Source organism: Mya arenaria, chromosome 6, assembly GCF_026914265.1.
Source record: "Mya arenaria isolate MELC-2E11 chromosome 6, ASM2691426v1".
NCBI lineage: Eukaryota > Metazoa > Mollusca > Bivalvia > Myida > Myidae > Mya > Mya arenaria.
In genome coordinates, this window is record NC_069127.1 from 30,442,823 (window position 1) to 30,465,229 (window position 22,407).

Sequence of the window (22,407 nt, forward strand, 5' to 3'; positions counted from 1 at the left end):
GAGGCCAAGCTGTACTTGGTGTTTGCCAACATGCTGTAATCTGTAAGTACTTCAAGATAATATATTAGAAAATGGTATCCAAACTGAAGTACAAAGTGAGACAGTTTGGTCATAAAAGCCCATTAAGACTGTTTGTTCCATTCCTAAATGAATTTCTTTCATGTTGTCAATCATTTCTGATGTGGCTTTGATAATAATATTATTTTCTAATGAAACTGCTTACTTGTATCAGTCTTTGGTCTGTATTGTGCATCTATTCACACATTTTGTTTGTTCTTTTAAGCAAACATTACATTAATTGCAAATTCTATAAGCAATTAAACAAAACTTACTGCACATAGGATGCAGAATGATGTTTTATTTAGTGTGCATATGATTTTCAGCTTATGGACAAGAAAACATATACTTTAACAATCACAGCAACACAATGAGATCCCAATTTTAAAGAAATAATGCCACCTTTCATTAATTTATTAATTCATTCTATCAATCATTCATATATATTCATTAATTCATTCATTTATTCAGTTTATTCATTGAAAAACTTGACATTTCTCAAGGCAAAATAAATAAAAAGTGAGCAGCTTTCATAAAGAATAGAGCCTTTTCCCTTAATGCATTAAAAAACACAACCTTAATACATTATAAATGTTTTAAAAACCCTAATTTATTGCTAATTTTAATAGCCAGCCTGGTTGCTGTAGCCACAGAGGAATTTTCAAGGGCAAGAACCACTGCTGGTAAAACTGTGGTCTCGTGTGGTTTTCCATACCGGCTCTCGGCAAGGATTTTCAAGAAAGGAATACCATCTCCAAGTAAGAAGAAATTCTAAGCATGTCTGGTTTGAATGCATCTGGGTACTCAATAAGATGAGATTTACCTTTGAGTTATTAAAAACTGATTGCAAAATGTCCAAAAGACTATATATTCTATTAAATTTGTCCTGAAAATCTTTGAATTCATGAACTTTTCTGCATATTTATCATATTTATGACTATATTAAAGGTTGTGTATGCCTCAAATGAGTGTTTACAGGCCTTTTTTAAACTTTAACAGTAGTGGCAGATAGTTTTATTTGTGTAAAACATTGCTTTTGTGTCTTGCTTGCAGATCATGATGTGCCAATAAGCTCCAGTTAGCTGCGGCCTTTTCCCCAGGCGGTACTCATGCAATCTGAATCCAGGAGATGCAGCTCTGAATCCAATATTTCAGAAGAATGAAGATGTTAGTCAACTCTGTAGTACTTGTTTGTGTGTAAATGATTCCGATGAGTGAGATTTATAGCAAATCAGGTGTAAATAAGCATCTTATAGACAGTGGTGAAGTGCTGTACTCTGAATTTAATGCCAAATCTAGCCTTCAAAACAGATTGTTAAAGTAATCTTTTTTTAAATGGGCATAATAATGCTATCTCTGCATTTTCTACATCATGTAGCCACCTCATACATGAAAACACTAGCAGTTGTCATGAATCTTTAAGTTTTGGTGTGTGTTTTGCCATTTCCTTTCTTGAATTGAACAGTGTGGTAAAATTATGTGTTGGACTGAAGAAGACACCGCCCGAAACTCTAAAACTTACTAAAGCGTTGTCAACGCTATATAGGTTTTCTAATGGATTCTAACCTTGATTTCTGATATTGCGTCAGTGTGAGGGAAGACAACTCCGTAGAAGAGTACCTGAGATGCTCTGTTTTCAGGCACCGGATTTCTCGATGACGTTATAACCAATAATTTACACTGAACCCGGATCAGATGCAAGCGTCTAGATGGTCGAGATTCTCAAGTCACATGATTTTAAAATGGCGCGAGGCACAAAATTAAAAAGTTAATTTTTGAATACTTGCTCCGGAGATGGCGTATGTAAAAATAATTTTCCATGATATTTTTTAATATTTATATAATAATCTTATTGGAAAATGAGTAAACCTATTCATTGAAAAACATTAGCAATATTATTTGGCCCTATTACCTTGATTCAATTTGAACAAGGGACAAAATAGTGTTGTAGACAAATCAGTTGACCAATTGAATAGACTATGCTATTTTGTGAAAAAAATGGTTAACAAACTATGACAAATGATGGAAGAGGACAGCATGAGAGGCAATATGGTTTATGCTAATCCACGATTGACAACAAAGTGTCGCCATTTCCTAATGTATTGAATGGAACAACAAGATAATGTTGCAATGTAATACCTATATAGTATATACCTAGCAGTAATACATTATGCTTGTCTCGCCTGCTTACAAGTAAAGTGTTCTATCAGCTTGTCTACAGTTTGCGGACAAATGTGTCTTACTGCTTGACAGTGACTCCGTAATCTTGTTAACGTTAACCTCACTGAATTCTTAACCACTTAGTTTTTATATATTTTCAGTGTGCAAGACTGGTCATGCCAAAATCATTGTTGATTTTGACCTGTTGCGCTGCTATGTGAGCCACACTATCGGGCCGAGTTACAACATGACTTTAACAGAAGGTGCTCTGTACTACAGCTACAGAAATGTCATGCAACAGACACTTATCAGGTGTGTTTGCTAGCAGTCTTGAAATTAAACTTTTGGTACAATGAGCCTAAATCGTTATGATAAGCTTTGCTACTTGGCCTGTTGCAAGCCAGGTGCAGTTGAGGGTTTTAACTAAAGAGTTATGGAAAGACCCTGTCCATATTTGGTTAAACCCTTCTGCCCTCATGGAGACCAACATGTGCATCCATCATATATTGTAATGCTGAGGGCTTATAATATGAAATCAGAATGTAAATATCTTCAGTTTAACACAATTCTTCACAGCCTGATACAATTTGCCCTTTTCCCTGAGCAGGGTCCCTCTTCTGCAGCACCCTGCCCTTTTAGATCTTTGTAAAACTCTACATGTAATACTACACATACATGTTATTGTAGATTTTGTCAAGCATGCAAACATTTGAACAATTCAGGTCTTGTGGCCTAATTTAGACCACTGTTTTAAGTAATGTTCTAGCATACAATTGTAAATGCCAATTTTCTATTATCTATACTGGGCGAGTACCTAAATTGGAACAGTACCTAAATATGGAACACCCATTATAAAAGTGATTTTTCATTCGAGATCAGTTTATTTACGATTTCAATCAATAAGGACGCTTGCTTCAGATGCAGCTTCCAAGGAACACAATTCTCTGGTAAGTATTTCAAATACTGCGATTATTTTTTTCATGTTCAAATGTCAATACATAACATGCAGGGGAAAGACTTCATGCTTGCCACAATCACAGCAAATTGGTACAGCCTGTATTTCACTGAAATCATCAAAATTTACTGATAAATATGACAAAAAAAGACAAGCTTGAAATAACATAAATTGTTAATTTACTTAAACAAAACATGGAGCAATAATTTTAAAAGAATACATAAAAATTAATAACGAATTAAAACTGTTCCATATTTAGGTACTCCGAGGACGAAAATGGCAGTCCTAGATTGTGCGGTTAAGAAATTACTTTTTATGCAGGTAGTACAGTACACTCAATGCGTAAGACCCACTTTCCGTTTCCCTCCGCGGATTTTCGCTATCGTGGCCAACACATTGAATTTATCGATTGTCCGCGTTCCTCGGAGTTTGAATTTAAAGCCCTCGGAGGGTGATCAGTCGACCGAAGAATAACAAACACGGCGTTCCTCGGAGGGGTTAACTCCGCGAAACTCTGCAGACACTTATAAGAATCTACGCTAAAGTTATTTTTTTATTACAAAACCGATTATGCCGGCTCCAGTAAATTGCTATTATTCTTTTTCCTCTGCCCGTTTTGCATGAAGTTAGCTTACCACAAAAATGCAGTCGTATTTCACTAGTTGCTCTTGCATCTTATAAACATGTTTTTGCTAATGACTGAATACATTCATGATTAATGAACACATTTCACCCGAGAAAGGCTAGGCTTACACATTTTCGGTAATTCAGGAGGTCAAACACGGGTTCAAAGTTCACAGCGCATGTTTGAAGGCCTTCTTACCTCGTTTTCTGTGGAAAATTCCCTAAAACGTCATAGCTATTTTTAACCACCAATAATAAATAGTATATTCTACATTGTATTGATCACACACTTGACGTCAGAGGTCATGGTTTAGAATTGTGGAAAATGTCTGCTGCTTTATGATGCAATACAATTAGTGGCAATTCTTTAATGATTCAATGTTTATTATTCAAGACAATATTCAATTGGCGATAATGGACACAAAGACAAATTAAACGTTGGTATGAATCTTTTACGATTAACAATGTTCATAAGCATAAAAACAAATAACTTCTAAACAAGAATGATTTCTTGCTTATCTGATTAGACACGGAGTTCAGCCACTGGATCATAAAATCGGACGATTTCCAACGCTATCGTTTATATTAAACATGGCGGTAAGCCAGCCACTCGGAGGAAATCTAGGGGGATTATAGCGAGGGCAACAGTTTTACCCTCGGAGGAAGTCCGCGATAATGGACTTTATCCCTCCGAGTTAGCGAGGAAAGTGCGTCTTACTCGTTGAGTGTACTGTATTTTGAAAAATGCCATTTGTATCAACATGGAAAATTTTGTAGTTGTGTTCCGATTTAGGTACTCACCCAGTACATGTGTTTTGTTCTCTACTTCTTCACTCTTCTGAATTAGCAGTCCTGTCACGGATTTCTTTTTCTTTTCTTTCACTTCTAGATATTTTGTTTACTTAAGATAAAAATTGATACACGTAGAGACGTTTAATTTATAAACAAAATATGATTATGACATATTTTTTATTTTCTATATATGTTGTCAGGTATGTCAAGGGGGCAATTGTTTTACTGATATTTATATTGCAAATAGATAATTTCAATAATTCAAAGATTCATTTTTAAATTCAAATGTCTATGTCATTTCTGTTACAGAAAGAATTCCATCCGCACCTTGGGTTTATGATGTGTGCATTCTGGTAAAACAGGGTACCCACCTAAAGAAGGCACTCATATTGCAATACGTAAGTGCAGTATGACATTAGAATTAACTTGAATTGTCTTATTACTGTTAAGCTTGTCTATCTTTTTGAGAAATGGAAGTATACTGGACTTTCACTCTTGATGTTGTCAGCACTTCATTTTAACCTTGGCCAATAATTATATACATGTACACCCAAAAACCACTTAAGATATTCCCATGAAGCTTTATAGTACACATGTCAGCAGTGACAATATAACATATATATGGGCATGCCCGCATGTAAAATAATCACCATAACCCATTACTCATACTCTTCATACTCTTCATTAATAGGTGTAATAAAGCCCTTGATCAACCTTTAGGCCACAACAAATTGATCATTTGTTCTACGGATTTTGCAAAAAAAAAGTAGGAGCGAGCGAGCGAAAAAAACAACAACTTTTTTTTAAATTTAAGGCAAATCAGAGGCGAGCGAAAAGCAAAAAATTTAAAAAAAAATGTATATTTCTTACCAAATTTATCATACAACTGAAATGCTTTTTAATTGCAAAAAAGGTTCTCAGTTATAATTGAAAAGGTTTTGATTGTATCACATGTTAATCTGTCTCAATATTTAACAAATGCAATTAAGATCCAGTGCTTTACAATAAACTTTCATTGCATCAGCAATTTAAATGTGGATACTATTGTAAAGACAGCATTCCTCACAGTATTTAAACGTGCAATTATTCGAAGACCAAAAAGAACAACTATTGTATTCATTCTGTACTAATCTAACTTACTATCACAAAACACATTTTAGACAAGTAAGAGTAATTTATCATTTGAGCATTTCTAAATATTGGGTCAGGTCTAAATTTGAACCTCTTGAATCACACGATATAATTGTAGTGACATTGACATGACAGAATATTGAAAATGTAAATAACAGAACTTTTCTGAAAAAAATATACACTGTGAATTGAATTGTGGGAAAATATGAATGAAGCAGTAGCAAACAAATCTGCAAATGTGACACTGGTCATTATATTAAGTGCAGGTGTTGAATTAAAGATATTTCCATTTCAAGACCTCACCTTGACCACGAACCTACGGTTTATAGGTCCGTGCCTTAAAAAGAATAACATGACAGCCTCCATAGCTTCAATGCCTGTAAGAAACAGGCCACTTTATCACTAATTGATCAAAGAAAATAAGTGCGATAATGCACCAGTCAGTTGTAACCACGCCCCCCTCCTAGGCCCGGGGAATAGCGGGGACTTTGAATTTCAGGCCAGCCAAGCCCGGGCAAAGTCCTCGCCCTGCGGGGACGTACTGCTTGTGAAACCCCCGCCAAATGTCCACGCACCCAAGGGACTCTAGGTAAGGCCCATTCCACGCTGTATTTGGCTTGAAGACAAAACCACTGCATTCACCCAGCGAGGCCACCTGGAAGGTAAAAACACTGAAAGCCCATTTCCCCGGTATACCCCTGGACCTGAGGAGGTGGGGGGGGGGGGCGTGGCTACAATTGGATGGTGCATAAGAACAAAGAATTTAGAAAATTAAACAGTCATTATACTTATAAAAGGTTGTATTTTCTGGTTTTACTGATGTTATTATAATACTGTATGTGTACAGACTGTTTCTTAAACATTTACAAGTCCTACTTTTTTATCTGTTGATAACACTTAAGTTAATGAATACTAAGAAATGCATTTTAGAATAAAAAAAAAAAATCACGAGAACATGTTCAATGGTTGTAAGTTTTGTGTCCGGCGTGTATTTGAATAGAAGTTTTGCACTCAAAATCAGATTCAGGTATTATTTACCACTAAATTTTGAGTACAAAACAATGAATTATTAAAAACACACATAGATAATTATTGCCTTCGACGCTGTGAAACTGCTATTGTTTACTGAAGACTATAATCCATTGACTATGACACTGATTTTCAGTTAAAACGTGTATTTTACATTACGAAAACTGATTTAGTAAACTGAAAATTAATACTGGAAATGAATAACAACGGTACGTCCTGCAAAATATGCCCGACAAAAAAGACTGTCAACAAATATGGCACCCACAAATATCAGCTGTTTTGCGGTTACCCGGACCTGATTTTGTCCTGACACGAGGAAAGTTAGCTTGCGAAGAATGTAAAGCATAGAAATACCTTCAAAAAAAGACGAAGTCGACGTTGCAGGTTTAAATTTTAAGTAAAAGAAATTCAGAAAATAGGGGAAACTGAGAAGTATACAAAAAAATCCGCAAGGCAAAATAATATGTGCGGGCACAGTTTTTTTGTTTTTTTTTTTCGAATTTTAGGTGTGGCAAATCAGACGAACAAATGATCAATTTGTTGTGGCCTTATAAGAATCATCCATTCCTGGAGCTGTTTTTAGAATGATCCATGAAAAACTCTTATTGCTAAGTTTTATCTTCAAATTTTGGTCAACATATAAACATATGCCCAATAACACATTAAGTTGAGTTATTGTCAAAGGTTCGGTGTCGCCGAAATCATTATGTAAAACTGATTACTTCAGCCATAGCTAAAAACCAATCTATATTTTAGAATGAAACTTTGTACAAGTGTTTCCAGAGATTACTTCAGCCATATAGCTGAAAACCAATCTATATTTTAGAACGAAACTTTGTACAAGTGTTTCCAGAGATTACTTCAGCCATATAGCTGAAAACCAATCTATATTTTAGAACGAAACTTTGTACAAGTGTTTCCAGAGACAATACACTCATGTTCAGCAAGTGCCATAACTCTGGCTTGAATGATTGTTAAGGTATGTACTATTCGAAGTCATGCAAAAACTATAACTTGGCCACATAACCACATAACATAAAACTTTGTATAAATAGGCTCTGTGTTTTTTTTGCCATTTAAGCTGCACTCTCACAGATTGAACAGCTTTTACAACTGTTTTTATTTTTTGTCTTGGAATGAGCTATTTTTGCATAAATATCAGCAAACCAGTGATAAAGGACTGCTGAAAAAAGATCAGATCACAGATTTTCCTATTTCCGTTCCAAAATAAATGTTTTATGGCTAAATCCGTTACCAACGATTTAAGAAAAATGCATAAAACATCACTTTTTATAACTTAAATATAAAAATCTGCAATCTAATGTTTTGTCAGCTATCTTATATGACTGGTTGACATGCATTTCTGCTTAAAGTGGCTCTTTCCAAGACAAAAAATAAAAAGGTTGTCAAAACGTTCAATATGTGAGAGTGTAGCTTTAAAAAAAATTCCTTGAATTAGCATAACCATGGCTATTGCTAATTAACAATATATAAATTTGCTCAAAGCCTTGAAGCTTTTTTATTATTGTTTCTTTGATTATTTTTGTCATGCACTAAATGATGAATCCTTATTCAGGCAGGCGGACTGAATTTTGAACTTGCCCTTTAGCATTTTGACTTTTCCCTGCCATATGGCAAGTGGGTTATTGTGAAGTCTGTAATAAATAGAATTTCCCACTTGCATTGTACGTGCTACAATATAGCAGATATGCAAAACATATATATTTCAGGTCTAAAAACCTTGTTTGTTATATAATTTCGGTATTAATTTTGGTTTATTTGGTTTAATATGTACTAACACATTTTGAAATAAATATATATATATTATATATATATATATATATATTTGACTGCTTAAAATTTAAGTATAATACAATATGTATTGTGAACTGCTGTGGGTAACAATTTTAGCTGTTTCCTTCCGCACTGTTACCCGCTGATGTCATTGGCAATGCTATAAGTATATACAGGTTTTATTAGCTCGACTATTCGAAGAAAAGGTGGGCTATACTACTCGCCCCAGCGTCGGCATCGGCGTCCAGTTAAAGTTTTAGGGCAAGTTGGGATTTTCACTTATAAGTCCAATACCCTACATTCAATTGACTTAATACTTCATGCAGTTGTTCAGGGCCATCACATGATGAGGTTAGATAACTCCATATTATTTTTTACACAGATTATGGCCCCTGATTGACTGTGGAACTTAGGTTAAAGTTTTAGGGCAGGTTGGGATATTGTTTAATAACTTCTATACCCTTCATTCAATTGACTTAATACTTCACACAATTGTTCAAGACCATCACCCAATGAGGTAACATAGCTCCATATCCTTAATACAAATTATGGCTCCTGATTGACTTAGGTTAAAGTTTTAGGCAAGTAAAAGTTAAGGGCAAGTTGGGATTTTAATAAAAAAAACTTCTATACCGTTCATTTAATGCACTTTATAAAATTCAAAATTATTTATGACCATGTTACAACAAGAAACATAACTCCCTATAAAGCCTAAATACAAATTATGGCCCTTATTTTTTTATTTTTTTTTTATTTCCTTTGAAAGGCATATTTGTATAATCTTAACCACATTTTTATAATGGGATTTGATGTTATTTGAATGACTTGCGTCACTGTTAGGGAGGCTGGTGGGAGGGCAGCATCAAAGTCACCTTATGTATCGAATAATTTTAGTTAGGTTTGACATAAAGAGACCAAACTTGGTATTATTACATCGTTATTGTATTTTAAGTCAAAGCGGCGTAGTCGAGCGCCCTGTCTTACGACGGCTCTTGTTGATATCATAATTACTGTTATTACATCAACCAGAATCTATTTTTACAAAATGCAGACCGAATGATTATCTATTCTTTTATCTTTTACGGATGTTTTAAGAAAAGAAAATGCTAGCCTACGGGAAATAAAACTGGCTATGGTGCCATTGAAACAAAGAAATTTGTTCCATGTTAGGCTGAAAGAAATTTTTAGACTTAAAATAATAAACTATATGAGTCAGGGCAATATGTTTGTCAGGCTGATTCGTTGGAGTTTGTCATAGGAGGAGAAACGTTTACTATTTTAATTTTGGCTTTAATTTGGTACTTTTTTACAGGAAGATCCTTGGTTGGACGTTTGCAATGCCAAGCAATTCCAAGCTGATTTCCACAGAGAACAAAGTTGCCAGAAAGAAACTGTGCTCTACCGATGCGTGCAACAAATAAAAACCTTCCAATGATGTTATGTTATCAGGTAACATTAACACGCAAGTACACCACAACAGCATGAACATAGTCTCCAGTCTGAGCTGTTTATTACTAAATACAGAATTTTTAAAAGGTTTTAAGATAAGAATAATGTGTACTGAATAAACCTGGTATATATATAGCAATCTCAAATACAGTACACTCAAAGAGTTAGACCCACTTTCCGTTTCCCTCCGCAAAACTCTTGCTTATCTGATAAGACACGGAGTTCCGCCGCGGGTTCATAAAATCGGACGAATTTCAACGCTATTGTTCATATAATACTCTGCGGTAAACCAGCCACTCGGAGGAACTCGGTGGAATTTTAGCATTTTTTAGGCAACAGTTACACCCTCGGAGGAAGTCAGCAATCATTGACTTTATCCCTCAGAGTGAGCGAGAAGTGGGTCTTACTCGTTGAGTGTACTGTATAATATCAATTGGCATTTTTCTGTGCCCATGAATTACAAACATTTAAATTTTAATCTTCTTGTTATTTTCAGATTGCAGTATTGTACAAATCGGCTTCCTGCTCTGAATTCCTGGCTTGTTCTAATAGAAAATGGCAGATGAGGTATATGGTTGTGCTATTTTCAAAATTCAGATAATAATGCAACAAGTGCTGGTTTTATCTAAAATATTCCTGCATGTTTGTATAGTTTATCTCAGAGCACAGTGGATTCAATTAATCTGTCAAAGCGTTTGATTCAGTTTTTACTACTTTTCCAACTTTCCTTTCATATTTGGGGAAAGGCGTGCTTAAAAACAAGTGGTAATCCGCCTGCATATATCTATGATCATATAGCATTGTATATACTAGGCAATCAATGGAAAGATTTTACAGTCAAACCCTGAGGTCACAGCAGGTAAATGATAAAATGGTAAAACTAAATGATTGGCCAATAATGGAAATGATGATCTATTTTCAACTGAGCTTTAAAAAGTTTACCAAATGAAGTTCACTGAATTAGGCACATTGAATTTCCAATTTTTATTTGTCATCCGGTTTGTGTCCATTTAAATTTATTTGCATATTCTGCTTTTTCTAATGCGATTTGTTACTTGCCATCATGGCCCTCTTGTTTATATTCAACATGTTATTCAAGTCAAGCCCTGTCAAATCCACACATTATTGCAACATAAATGTAGTGTCTTCAATGCTGTTATATTCTTTATTAAAATTTAATGTAAATTTATAGTACGCAAATATAAATTCATGTAGCTTTTTTACTCACTTATTATCTGTCAGAAACATCGACATACATTCGATATGGAAATCGATACATTGTTTCCAATTAAAACAAGATTTAAAAAATAAATAGGATTCATTTGTGTTATATAGTGTTAATATAATTACTCAAGAAAAAGACACATTACTAAATTTTATTTTGCAATAGTATGTTTAAATTTATAGAGATGAAAATACTGCATGTCTAAGAAAACTAGCTATACATGTTAAAATGCCTTTAAATTACAATATTAGTTCATAAAACGCTCTAATGAAAAATAATGCTCAGCTTTATTTACTTATATACATTGTATATATATTGCACGCTCGCATTTAACTGTTAATGCCATTCCATGTGTTAATGTTATTGTAACAACAGTGAACTGTATATGTTCAAGTTAATAATAACTGTTCTGTTCTGTTCTGTAAGTGAAAACAACATTATTCTGTACTTTTCACTCAATTTTGCTATACATGAAATAGTGCCAAACATCACAAATATATACATTATTCAATATTCAAAGGTCATTTATTTGGTATACATGTTTTATAGTATACTTTAACTTTCTCCCTGTTAAATGGTCGAGTCTGGATCAAAGTTAACAGTTACTGATATCTAGGACCCGGCTATTAATATTTAAGATAATTTCTGAGCTCTATTGTATGCGCCTCATTTATCAATATGATGAGAAATTTCTAATTTGTGTATTTAAGAATGAGTTATTTGTGTATTTTCAGGCAGCGGATCTTGCCTACTGTTTCATCTGCAGAACAACCATGCAGGCTTGTAAGGCTGGGAACACCAAGGCGGAGGGTGGCTTTATCACTGTGGGATTAAACAACTGGCGGGACAGACCAATGAAGTTGCTAATCAACAAGAACTCTGAATGCCACTAGGAAGTGATGGAAAGACACATAAAACTACCCTGACAGACCTAGGTCATTGGAAATGTATTTCAGGTAGATTTATATACACTTCTCAAACACTACAATAGACAATTGAGTTAAATTGCATTACTTCCCTTTAATCATCAACTCTTTTTCATGTATTGTTTATTATAAACTGATGTTGTACACTTTCATAGCTCTTGTTAATCAGACTTCACAAAGTAAACAAGTAACTATAACCATGTGTCTTTGTACGTATCACACCCATCCCCAGGAATACAACAATGTGCTTTATTTATTTATTTGCTAGTCATATTGTTCATTAGCAGAATTAAACTGAGTAGATAAATAAAGTCAAACAGTTATGTTTCTTGGTTACTTGTAAGTGCTGGAAATTGAGTCAGTGTAAAGAAACGATGTTTAAATTAAACCCTCAAATATAGGGGGCGGGTGCCCCACCACCACCCACCCCATCCACAGTCCCAATATTCAATATGTTCCTGTGCAACTTGTGACAAGCTGAAACTCAGACCTGTGTGTAGATCATTGAGAACTCTATTAAGTCAAGGACTAATACATTGATTGAATCAGTCACATACACCAATAACCAAAATGGAGTGCATGGTATACTTAACTCTCCAAAAAAATCTCCAACGATGATGTGTTGTCAGGTAACATTAACACGCAAGTACAGGATGACAGCATGAAAATAATCTCTACACTGAGCTATTTTCTACTAAATACAGAAGTTTTAAAAGGTTTTAAGATAAGAAAATGTGTGTACTGAATGAACTTGGTATATAGCAATCTCAAATAAATAGGAATTTCAATTGGTAAGAATTGCGTAATTCAGATGTGCCAAAACTGGAAATTTCACAAATGAAAAATTATTGCTTTATGCATTGCAGCATTTCTAGTTTCAAAGATTAATTGGGAATATATATCCATTCATATTGGGAAAAAATGTATGGGATAAGGAATCATGTCACCCAAATGCAAACGCCCCCTCCCCCAAAAAGCCTTGTCTACTGACATAATTCTTCTTTCACATGAGTATATTGATTGGCTTTGCGGTGCTCTTGTTAGGATGTAAGTCTGTGTCAAAAGTGTACCTTTCTATTGTAGAATGAATGTCATGTATTTTATGGACTCTTATATGACCAGAATAATCAATAATTTCAGTTGAAGCTTCTGTTTAGATGTCATCAATGGGAAGGTTGATGGTTTTACCAGAAAGGACATGGGTTTGACAAACTGTCAACAAAAGCTTCAAAGGGAAACTTCCCTATGTGTACAAGGTAAATATTGGTAGTCGATGTATTTTTATGCCCCCCTTCAAGAAGAGGGGGTATATTGCTTTGCACATGTTGGTTGGTCTGTCGGTCGGTATGTCCAAATAGACCAAAGCTTGTCTGAGTGATAACTTGACAATTCCTGGACCTTTGGTTATCAAACTTGATATGGAGGCTGGGCCTGACCAGTAGATGACCACTATTGATTTAAGGGGTCAGTGGGTGAAAGGTCAAGGTCACAGTGACCTTGAATGTGAAATGGTTGTCCGAATGATCACTCGACAATGCCTGCACCCATGGCCCTCAAACTTGAAGTGGAGGTTTTGCCTGACCAGTAGATGACCACGTTTGATTTTATGGGTCATCGGGTCAAAGGTCAAGGTCACAGAGACCTTGAATGCAAAAAGCTTCTCCATGTGATAACCCGACAATGCCTGCACCCATGGTCCTCAACCTTGTATTTAAGTTGGGGGGTGATCAGTAGGGATAAAACAATGATCGAGTATTGTCGAAAGTCGATTATTTGTGTCCGAGGTCGGCTATAATCGATTTCATTATTCCATAATCGATAATCGCTAATGTACGGCAAAGGGAAGTAACCGTGTTGTGTATGTACTGATTTTCTTTAAAACGGGAAACGGTACGGACTTATACGGGGTTATACGCCAATTAGAAATCAGGTGAGCTAACTCTCGCAACACCCGTTTCAAAATTTCAGCTCCCATGGACGAACGTGTCTTTTTAAAGTAAAAATTCATCTTCATTGTAATATCAAATTTAAAATAATTTATCAAGTAAAATGATTATTTATTCAGCATTTCCCCATGTTACGTATATCTATCAAGAAAAATATTAAATTCATTTCAACATGATGTCATGATAATTGAGAAGTATTCATGTAAAAGATTGGAACATGTTTTAAAGTGATGAAAATGCTGATAATTATGTAAATAATTCATCAGTTTATGGTTGATCTTTTTAATAAATATAAAACTACTGTCTGGTACATTGTATATACTTGTAGTGTGGAAAAATCAAGTTTTTTCCTCAGTTATTTTAGAATTAAGTTATCTCCTAAAAACATTTTACTAAATTATCAATTGTAACCTAGAATGTATAACAAAACAGCATATAAAACATAACTGATTGTAATATGTTTATTCATTTAAAGACATGTATGTACAAACCAATATAGATTTAGATATATTTGTAATATATTCACTTGTTCCGTTTCGATTATATAATCGATGATTGATCAAAATGGCTCGTATTTTCGATGATCGATTATGACTTTGGTCCGATTTTCAATCCCTAGTGATCAGTAGATGACCCCTATTGATTTTGAGGTCATAAAGTCAAGGTCAACATCACAACTCATATTGGTCATTAAAATTCACGTCATATGTACTTATTCCCTGCTGCTAAGAGGATACATGTTTATCTGCAAATATCAGTCATCATCTGAACATGATTAAAAACTGTACCTACTTTGAATGGTTATAATCTTAAAATTGCCTGAAAGGCATCCAACGTCATTGACATATCAGCTGTCATTTCGGTCCATGCATATGTCATTCAATTGTCCAAATATTCCTGGTGTCAGTTTAGCAGATACAAGAACAAATCTAAATCCATTATAAGATTCTGAAGTTTTAAGATCGCTAAGACGAGAGTAAGAATCGTTTTTTTACATTGTGTTTGTGTGACTGTGTGCTTTTTCTGACCAATTTAAGTCCGCACTTCAGCTTCATTTCCAGGGTTCTCCTTGGGTCCCTAAAAGTTTTCACCAGTTTGGATAAAAATACAACATGGGGTCACGATTGATCGACAACAACAATATGGCCAACTCCCCCTGTTTTGCTTTAAAAAAACATCTCCTCTAAAACTACCTGTCCAAATTCAATTAAACTTTACAGGAAGCCTCATTGTGTGACCCTCTACAAAAATACAACAATGGGTCATGATTGATCAACAACAACAACAACAACAAAATGGCCGACTTCCTGTTTTGCTTTAAAAAACATCTCCTCTGAAACTACTAGTCCAAATTCTATGAAACTTTACAGAAAGCTTCCTTGGGTGACCCACTACAAAAATACAACAAAAGGTCACGATTGATCAATTACAAAATCAGCAACAACAACAAAATGGCTGAATTCCTGTTTTGCTTTAAAAAACATCTCATCTGAAACTACTTCTCCAAAGTCAATGAATCTTTACAGGAAGCTTCCTTGGGTGACCCTCTACAAAAATACAACAAGGGGTCACGATTGATCAACAACAACAACCACAATAAAATGGCCAACTTTCTGTTTTGCTTTGAAAAAAATATCTCCTCTAAAACTACCAGTCCAAATACAATGAAACTTTACAGAAAGCTTCATTGCATGACCCTCTACAAAAATACAACAAGGCATTGAGAATGATCAACAACAACAACAACAACAACAAAAAGGCAGACTTACTGTTTTGCCTTAAAAAATCTCTGAAACTACCAGGCCAAATTCAATGAAACTTTACAGATAGTTTCATTGCATGACCCTTTACAAATATAAAACAAGGCATCGTCATCAGTAAAGATATATATAAATTGCAACATTTTTATTAATGCTATATCACTGAGTTGTGGCCCTTTGCTTAGGCGAGGGTTTTAGGGCCATTATGGCCCTCTTGTATTATTATATGACATCATTTGGACAAATTTGTGAGAAACATAACATTGTGATGTCACCTTGGTGATTTCATTTCATCACATGATATTTCATAGGAAAGCATAAAAGAAATTTACATTGTGTTTATGCTTGTGTCATTGCCAAACGGATTGACTTACTGTTTCTGATTAAGATACAAGGCCTGCTACATGACTGAAAAATAATTAATTAATCTGAATATTTATCCTTTAATGTGTCATTTACTAGGGGTCCCTCCAGCTCTCAACAATGGGTTCCTTAAGAGAGTGCAGCAGTTTTTCAAAAATTCAATAAAAGAGGATGAGTTTACTGTTACAGAAACTACATGAATGTTGTTTAAATTATTGTTATTGATATTGTTAAAATATCATGTTATTCACACTTGTTATTTTCGCTGCAATGATTTTGTTTCAATTTTGAGAATTTCACTGATCTTTACAGATATTGGTTCATGTATAGCATATTTACAGAAACTTTGCAGGATTTTGTTTTTTTTAAAAGTCTTCACCACAATGATGTCACACAAGTTTCCAATTTACACTAATTAAAACAACATTTTGTTTTCAATATTTAGCTTAAAGCTGCACTCTCACAGATTGAACGTTTGACAACTTTTTTTTATTTTTTGTCTTGGAACGAGCAAATTTTTGCGTAAATATATGCAAACCAGTGATACAAGACTGCTGACAAAATATCAGCTCGCAGCTTTTTATACTTCCGTCCCAAAATTGATGTTTTATGCATTTTTATTAAACCGTTAGTAATGGTTAAAGCCATAAAACATTCAATTTGTAATAGAAATATGAAAATCTGCTATCTGATCTTTTGTCAGCAGTCTTTCATCACTGGTAATTAGGTATTTACGCAAAAAAAATCTTTTTACAAGACAAAAAATAAAAAAGTTGGAAAAACAGTAAATCTGTGAGAGTGCAGCTTTAAAAGAAACAGGTTTGTTTAATTCCTGTGTAAACTAAAAAAATAGTTTACTCGTGATCAGAGAAAATCATGTTTTCTCTTGTAATTGTGCTACTCTTGAAAGTGCTTCTATGATTACTCGTTGGAATACAATGAAAATTCCCCAAATATTCTCTATATCTTTTGTTCTAAACTATTTTTATATTATGTTCATTATCTTTCTATTAAATGAAAGAACTCTTTAACTGCTTGTTTGACTGTAAGCACTTACTGAATTCATGCATAAAGGATAGGACATACATGTATATACAAAATGAAATACATTTTTAAATGATGTATTTTTACTTTCCATGGATGTAAAAATGATATAGCAGTGTATGACATTTGAGTTGTTGATTCTATGTGTTTCATTTCATTGAATATTTTAGAAGCAGTTTCAAAGTTATTCAGTCATGTAGAATTTTATAATTATACATACATATGATTTATATATATGAGAAATTATGAAATTAGTAATTAATCATGTGTTATTTCAGTGTTGATGGTGTTTATCGTGACGGTGCACTGCTAGTTTGCCATCTGTGTGTGCCACAATGCTCGGAAGAAGCAGCCCCTCCTACTGGGTGGATACCCGTCGGGAATCTACAGCACTTACACCATCTCCTGCAGGACAACGATGACGATGATGAACTCTGATCTTATGATCTGTTGTTAATTATTTAAAAGGCTGTTTAGAATTCATGTTTGAGTTTTGTTTTTTCAAACATGTAGTGTTTTTTGAAAGATAAAAAAGTTACGTGATGTCAAAGCCTCGTTGTTGTTGGCTTCTTTTTCAGGCCAAAGTTTTATGTTAATTGTTCTAGTCCTAACTTAAAATGATATTAACAGGAAACTTGGTACGTGTTATCAGTGCAAAGTTATTCCTCCTGATGAACTCAGAGGAAAATAGATGAGCATATTTGTGGTGCTATATTGATAGATCATCTATATTGATGGATTAACAACCAAATGCATTACAGTTTAAACTAAAAACTGTCACTGAAAGTGCTACCCACTAAACATGAAATGTATTCATTCCAATTAGGACTAAAATCAAGTGCAGTTTGCAGAAATGTAAGGGACATGTACAGTATGCATCATTTTAAGCTGGTCTGTTTTAGCATAAAACAGTTAAGGTTTTGTCATTGCCTTGGTGTTGTTATCAGCGGATATGTTGTGCAGAAACTTTACCCTTGGCCATACTTTCCAAACCATTGAAGACAATCCAAAGTCTTTTCACATGTATAGTAAGGCCCATAACTCTGGCTTTAATAACTGTTGAGTTATGCCCCTTGTTTGTCTGAAAATCACCAACAGACAAACATTGGGCTGGTGTCACTGCTTCTTGTTAAAATTGTTGTTATAAATTATTTTGGGGTATTTATTTTGGTAATAATTTCATTGCTTTGATGTTCCTGTACCCGATTGAACATGTGTCTAGAGTATGGTTTCCTCTCTACGAGATTGAATCTCCTAATTTGGTGTGTTATATACATATAATACAAATTTAAAATATTGGACCACTTGTTCAGAACTTTGTTAAAGTTAACAATGTGGTTAATGCCTTTGTTGTTAACCTTTAAAGGTGAAGTATTTGATATCATGCTCTAAAATTTAAATGAAATAAGTACACCTGAAACAGATGTTAAAAATACTGCAGATCAAAAGTATATCCATGAAATTTGCACAGCTGTTAAAATTAGAAAGCTTACAACATGATGTTAACAAGGCTGTTAAAATTAACAAAGTTCTGAACAAATAGCCGATTATTTTAATACTTCGGCAAAACATTGTATGAAGTTTTATTCTTAGAAGCCATCTTCAGAGTATATAATAATTGATGCTTTTTATATATATGTTAATTTACATGAAAAATAGGATCTAAGTACTATTACCACTTTTATTGTACACTAGCATGCCACATATTATGCTCTTTTGTAGGACATTGTTGATTCAATTTTAAGAACTTTTATAACCTACTATTTATTGAGTGTTTTAATTATTTAAATGAATTATTGTTTATATGATTATCATGCAATGACTTATTTGTATTTTCGCATATATCTAGCACAATATTATCAAATTTACCAACTTAGATTGACTTTGATATTGCTGTAAAAACATTTAGTTGCATAAGACTTTCAATTGATACAGTATTAAGGACATTTGAAATGTCTGTCTGATGTTTGCCTGCCTGTCTGTCTGACTGCCTGTGTCTGATGTCTGCCTGCCTGTGTCTATGACTTGTCGATGTTTGTTTGTATGTCTGTCTGTCTATCTGCCTGATGTCTATCATATTTTGCCAGTCTGTCTGCTATCTGTCTTTCGATGTCTGTTTTATTCCTGCCAGTCTTTCTGATGTGTGCCTGCCTGAGTCTGATATCTGTCTGTCAGATGCCTGTCTGTGACTGGTAACTGTCTGTCTGATGTCTGCCTGTCTATTTGTAATTCTGATTGATTATATGTGTTGATGATATGATCAATAATGTATTATGTCTGAAAGCAAATACCTTTCTTGTAACTATGATACCAAATTATTACCCAAATGTCCAAAAATAAATGAAATAAAGGATTTTGCTTGTCTTAAGATTAAATAAAATTGTAATTTGACTGTAAAATTCTTTTCAATTTTGTGATTGAATCCAGTAAATGACACATTAACAAATTATCAAGCTGATTATATTTTGGGTCTTACTACCTTAATTAAGTTATCTCCCTTTAACCATGATTGGTCTTTGGACAAGAACCATAATCCTGCCCTGCATATTTATTAGTAACCTCCCTTTACCTGATATTTAAAAAAATGGGTACTTGTCCAGACCATATCTTGGAAAATACTAAATTGATTCATATGAAACTTGAAATGAAGATAGATGGCAAAATGAGGAATAGCATAAACAAAGAACCATAATCATGCCCTGCATTTTTTAGTTATTCCTTACCGTTTATGAAAATCTGATGTCCGGGCCATATTTTGGATATTTAAGAATTTCCATAACTGCTTTTTTATTTCATTTCTTGAAAAATACTTTTATATTTAATTCTTATACCTGCCCATATCTTCATTCCATGTCATGGATTCTTCCAACTGTGTATAATAATGCTACAACAATTTACCTTCTACGAGCAAATTGAATGACATATTTCTGCCTTTTCATAGAAAATCTGAAGAGCATCGCTTCCAGCGATATTCTTGTGAAACGAAGTCCTTTTAAGCTCGGCCGTACTAAGAATAAGGTGGCTTTACTACTTGCTCCAGTGTCGGCGTTCGTTAATGGTTTTAGGGCAAGTTGGCATTTTCACTTGCAACTCCGATACCCTTCATTTTATTAACTTAATACTTCACACAGTTGTTAAGGACCACCACACAATGAGGGCACATTGAGTCTGGTTTTGAGTTTTATAGCAAGTTGGAATTTTTTAATGTATTCTATGACCTTCATTCAATTGAATAAATACTTCACATTGTTAAAGGTCATCACACAATTATGTTACATAACTCCATAATATCCTTAATACAAATTAAGGCCCTTGATCAACTTACTTTCTTAGAAAGTTTTGATTAAGTTTTTGAGCAACTTTATTTTTACTGAGATCTTAAATACCAATCATTCCATCTACTTCATACATAGAACCATCACATAATTAGGTTACATAACTCTATATTAACCTTATTACAATTTGTAGCCCTTGATTAAATTCTTTTTTCATTGCTTTTGATGGCACATTTTTTGTTTTACCGAAGTGAAACATGGGTATTAGAATGACGTACGTCGTTGTTCGGGCAGGCCGCTGGGAGGGCTGTGTAAAACTAACTATGATTTCGAATAATATTTGATAAAACGGAAAAAAATAATCACGTAATTGCCGTTTTATTTGTTATTTTCAGTACGATAAGAGGGACGAAAAAATAGAAAAACAAAGAAATTGAGTACGAATAAGATCAGTCGTCATTGGTCGTTGAAAGGCAATTGACACCAATGATAAGGCTTTTAGCATACATATGACATCAGGATGATGGCGATGATATCCGTTTATTTCCGCATTCATTTTCTAGTAAAAGGCAGTGTATTACAGGAAAAAATAGATTATTAGGTGAGTAAAACATGTTAGAAACATCATTTTATACATTCTTCTATATATTTTGACCGTTTTGTGTTAATGTCAATGAAGTTTTTTATGTTTATACTCAACTTCACTACACCCTACAAGTGGGTGGGGTAAAATAACAAAGAATGTAAAACTTAGTTTTCCTAGCTGTTGTCAAATACATAAAATACATGTCGATCGTTATGAATTATGTATAAGATTGTTGTTTATTGAGGTTGTTTTAAATTTATTAAATGATATATTGCCATTTGTGTATGATGGGTAAATTATGCAACTATTGAGCAGTGCATTCATGATGACAAACGTATTTGTTTCATTTCAGAGATGTCCATTCTGTTTGTTAAAGTCGTCTGAGTTGCTGCTGAAGAGGAGAAGGCAGTTGATACTTATGATGTGCTTTAATCTTCTACTATCTGTGGTTGTACAAGATGTCTTGATAAATAGGGTGAAGCTGTCCATGTCTTCCTATTGTTTTTGCAAAACACAAGACACAGATTCGGTTCAAGAACAGACCTACAATAAATCAAGTGTGATCAATGTGAATGAAAACTATCCTTGACCGCAAGCACTAAAGAAATGCACACAAGTGCATACATACATACATTTGGAACAAAAATTAAGACGTCTATATAAAACTGACATTATGACACAAGATGTGAAACAACATTTCAAATGCTAAAAATAGTCCAACTAGAGATTTTCATAGAGTATCATGACTGTTTAACCCTTGCAAAATTAGCTTTTAAAGGGTCTGTGTATACTGAAGACATTGTTACTGTTTTATATAACGTTTTATCTTATTATTAAATTGTAAAAATTAGTAATTAATATTTTTGTCCATGATCTTTTAAGTCCAGTGTCTGTTTAACTCTCATGGTTTTTGAAGACATAAAAAATCCAGGTAATGTTTGTGGGCAAGAACTGGCCGCCTGGTTAACTTTGTTGGTTACTAAAGAGCACCGTGCTAGTGTACCTGCAGTCCTCGATTCGAGCCCCACAGCGGAAGCACATTTTCCTTACATGTTACTTTAGTATTGTAATAGTAAAAACGCATAGGTGTTGTCAGTGTAGGCATTGTTGTGCAAAACATAAACCTTGGTCATAATTAAGAAACACACTCTTAATATTCAAATGAAACTTGGTAAACATGTAGCCCGAAACAATACACTCATGTATGGCAAGACCATACATGATATTTCAAGACAAATGATTCAAAATACCTGCCTTAATTTTCATTACTGATTTTAAGCATTAAAGATGC

General features: G+C 34.0%; 1 long non-coding RNA gene across 1 annotated transcript; it reads left to right on the top strand.

Moving 5' to 3' along the window:
* Positions 1-681: 681 nt before the first annotated feature.
* LOC128238554 (uncharacterized) lies at positions 682-22,220 on the top strand. The gene is made up of 11 exons (XR_008261722.1): positions 682-815; positions 1,111-1,224; positions 1,698-1,856; positions 2,379-2,529; positions 4,898-4,986; positions 9,855-9,991; positions 10,488-10,558; positions 11,951-12,172; positions 13,283-13,398; positions 17,534-21,131; positions 21,469-22,220. It is a non-coding gene; the product is annotated as an uncharacterized LOC128238554 (long non-coding RNA).
* Positions 22,221-22,407: the final 187 nt, after the last annotated feature.